Raw genomic sequence first — 4,455 nt, 5'->3', positions numbered from 1 at the left:
TTATGGATTTAATTGAAAAAAAAAACAAAAAAACAGTTTCTTTGTGGTCATCTTTCTCTTTCGACGGAAATTTCAATTTTCTGACATCTAACAGACAAAAAAGAAGAAGAAAAGAAAGACACGCAAATACACAAAATGAGAAATAACACCTCTGAGGCTGATAACTTAGAAATTCCATCAAAATGGACAAATAAATCGTTAAATGTCCATAAAATTTGACTTTCATCATTAATCACTGTAATTAAGTCAAAAAAGTGTTAGTAGCGATCAATATAATACACCATCATCGACAATGAAGTGAGAGCAAGTGCAAAAGTAGAGGGAGAGAAAGAGTGAGAGAACATCCGTTTTATAATAACACCAACCACAAACAGCTGAAACTGCTCAAGAAGCCCCCACAACTTGTCTGAGTGTTGAGTAGTAATGTTGACGTTTGGTTTGCTCATCTCCAACTGCAAATGCCATTCAAAGAAATAGAACTGTTGGCAATCCATACAAAATTGGTCTATTAAGATCTATTAACTGTAAATTGAATCTTTAAACAATGGTTTTTTGACATACGATTGACAAGAAAAATTAAAATAAGGCTAACGAATGGAAACTACTAAGAAAGTAAAAGAGAATGGTTACGACACAAAGAAAGAGAACAAGCAAAAACGTGTTTAGTTTGGCCGGGCCGAACTTTGAATACCCACCGACTCGGGTATATACGTAAACCACCTTTCTTCAAAATCCAGTGAAAAATGCATACCTTATGCCGCATAGCAGCTATATCGAAATATCGGTCCGATTTGGACCGAATACTAATAAGTACAGGTTATTGATCTTTTTAGCGGCTATATCTAAAAATAAAACGATCTGATCCATATAAGACACGGATGTCGAAAAGCCTAACATAAGTCACTGTGTCAAATTTCAGTGAAATCGGATTAAAAATGCGCCTTTTATGGGGCCACGACTTTAAATCGAGATATCGGTCTATATGACAACTATGTCCAAATCTGGACCGATTTGGGCCAAGTTGCAGAAAAATGTCGAAGAGTCTAACACAACTCACGGTCCCAAATTTTAGCAAAATCGGACCATAAATGCGCCTTTTATGACCCCAAAACCCTAAATCCAGGGACCGGTCTATATGGCAGCTATATCCAAATCGGACTATAAATGCTCCTTTTATGGGTCCAAAACCCTAAATCGAGAGATTGGTTTATATGGCAGCTATATTCAAATCTAGACCGATCTGGGCCAAATTGAAAAAGGATGTCGAAGGGCCTATCACAACCCACTGACCCAAATTTCGGCGACATCGGACAATAAATGCACCTATTATGGGTTCTAAACCTTGAATTAAGAGATCAGTCTAAATGGCAGCTATTTCCAAATCTGGACCGATCAGTGCCATATTGCAGAAGTATGTCGAGGGGCTTAACCTAACTCACTGTCTCAAATTTCGGCAAAATCGGACAATAAATGCGCCTTTTATGGGCCCAAAATCTTAAATAGAGAGATCAATCTACATGGCAGCTATATCCAATTCTGCACCGATTTGGGCCAAGTTGCAGAAAATGCCGAAGAGTCTAACACAACGCACTGTTTGAATTTGGCCCTAAGACCCTAATTCGGAGGATCGGTCTATATGACAGCTATATTCAAATCTGGACCGATCTGTACCATATTGTAGAAGTGGGTCAAGGGGCACAACGCAACTCACTGTCCCAAATTTCGGCGACATCGGACAATAAATGCGCCTTTCATGGACCCAAAACCTTAAATCGACAGTTCGGTCTATATGGCAGCTGTACCCAAATCTGAACCGATCAGGGTCAAATTGAAGAAAAATGTCGAAGGGCCTAACACCACTCACTGTCCCAAGTTTCAGCAAAATCGAATAATAAATGTGGCTTTTATGGGCCTAAGCCCCTTAATCGGCGTATCGGTCTATATGGCAGCTATATTCAAATCTCCACCGATCTGGGCCTAACACAACTCACTGTCTTAAATTTCAGCAAAATCGGACAATAAATGTGGCTTTTATGGGCCTAAGACCCTAAAGCGGAGGATCGGTCTATATGGCAGCTATATCCAAATCTTAACCGATCTGGTCCAAATTGACGAAGGATGTCGAAGGGCCTAACACAACTCACTGTCCCAATTTTCAGCAAAATCGAATAATAAATGTGGCTTTTATGGGCCTAAGCCCCTTAATCGGCGTATCGGTCTATATGGCAGCTATATCCAAATCTCCACCGATCTGGGCCTAACACAACTCACTGTCTTAAATTTCAGCAAAATCGAATAATAAATGTGGCTTTTATGGGCCTAAAGCCGCCGATCGGTCTATATGGGGACTATATCAAGATATAGTTCGATATAGCCCATCTTCGAACTTAACCTGCTTATGGACAAAAAAAAGAACCTGTGCAAAATTTCAGCTCAATATCTCTATTTGTAAAGACTGTAGCGTGATTTTAGATCGTCTTAGATTTTTACGCTGATCAAGAATATATATACTATATAGGGTCGGAAATGGATATTTCGATGTGTTGCAAACGGAATGACAAAATTAATATACCCCCATCCTTCGGTGGTGGGTATAAAAATTCAAAATTTCATCAAAAATCGATTTAAAATCCAAATTTCAGTTGGAGAACTTAAAAATGGTTATATCTCATATACGTCCTAGAGGGAAATGGGCCTTAATTGGGGACATCATTGAAATTCCATTATATAGAAATTTCAAATGGAAACCTTAAAATGGCTATATCTCCTAAACTATGCTAGAGGGAAATTGGCCTTAATTCGTGACTCCATCAAAAAATTTCAGATTTCATTGAAAATCCATTAGAAATCGAAGTTTCTGTAGGAAAACTTAAAATGGAAGTATCTCCATAACTGTGCGTCCTAGAGGGAAATGGGCCCTAATTCAGGACACCATCCAAAAATTCAAAATTTCATTGAAAATCCATTAGAAATCGAAATTTCAGTTGGAAAACTTAAAATGGCTGTATCTCCCACACCATGCGTCTTTGAGGGTAATGGGAAATTAATTCGTAACTTTATAAAAATTTCAAATTTCATTGAAAAACCTTTAGAAACCGAAATTTAAATTGGCTGTATCTTCTAAACTATGCGTCCTAGAGGGAAATTTGGGTTTATTCGTGACTCCATCAAAAAATTCAAAATTTCATTGAAAATCCATTAGAAATCGAAATTTTAAATGGAAAACTTAAAATGGCTGTATCTCATAAAGTAGGTGTCTTAGAGGAAAATTGGCCTTAATTCGTAACACCATCAATAATTTAAAAATTTCTTTGAAAATCCATTAGAAATCGAAGTTTCTATGGGAAAACTTAAAATGGCTGTAACTCTTCAAATATGCGTCCTAGAGGGAAATGGGCCTTAATTCGTGACACCATCAATAAATTCAAAATTTCATTGAAAATCCATTAGAAATCGAAATTTCAGTTGGAAAACTTAAAATGGCTGTACCTCCTAAACTATGCGTCCTAGAGCGAAATTTCATTGAAAATCCATTAGAAATCGAAATTTTAAACGGAAAACTTGAAATGGCTGTAGCTCCTAAACTATGCGTCCTCGAGCGAAATTTCATTGAAAATCCATTTTAAATCGAAATTTTAAATGGAAAACTTCCTAGAGGGAATGGGCCTTAATTCGGTACTCCATCAAAAAATTTAAAATTTCATTGAAAATCCATTAAAAATCGAAATTTCAGTTGGAAAACATAAAATTGCTATATCTCCTAAACTATGCGTCCCAGAGGGAACTGCCGGGACGATAGTGCACTTAAAATTTTTTGTTGGGCAACTGCTCCTTCCTGTGAATGAATATTTCTTGGTTTGAACACATCTACTATAGTTGCAGTTTAAATTTAGTTGCATAATGTTTCACCAAACTGTATCTTATACAGTACAAATGCTTTTTTTCATATATCTGTTTGTTTCGTTTTTCTGAATTAATGTTGTTGTTTGTTAAGATTATAACATAATTTTGCTTTGAACGGTTGATAAAAACAAGGGAATAGTCAAATTTAAATGACTATAAAAACATGAAGAGAAGAGAAAACGTTCACTCAATCACAATACCGAATAAAACTAAAATGAGCGAGCTGTCATGAATCCAATTTGTTTTTCAAATTGGCAAATATATTAATTTATGATTAATTAATTTATTCAACAATTAGCAAATATGTTTTGATAACGTGATTAGTTTCCATTTTGTGTAGCATAACTGATGGAAAAACAATAACAAAAAAAATTGACAGATATAATCCCATGAAAATTGATGACAAAAAAACAAAAACAATTTGGTGATACCGTTCATCACTTTAAGAAGCAACAGAAAAAATTTGTAGGTTAAAGAGATGCTTAGTTGCTAATGAGTGTTAAATATCATGGCTGAATAATAAAAGGTTAAGTCACTTGACGAAAACAAAAA

Source organism: Stomoxys calcitrans, chromosome 1 (assembly GCF_963082655.1).
Source record: "Stomoxys calcitrans chromosome 1, idStoCalc2.1, whole genome shotgun sequence".
Classification (NCBI taxonomy): Eukaryota; Metazoa; Arthropoda; class Insecta; order Diptera; family Muscidae; genus Stomoxys; species Stomoxys calcitrans.
Note: the sequence above shows the minus strand (reverse complement) of the source record.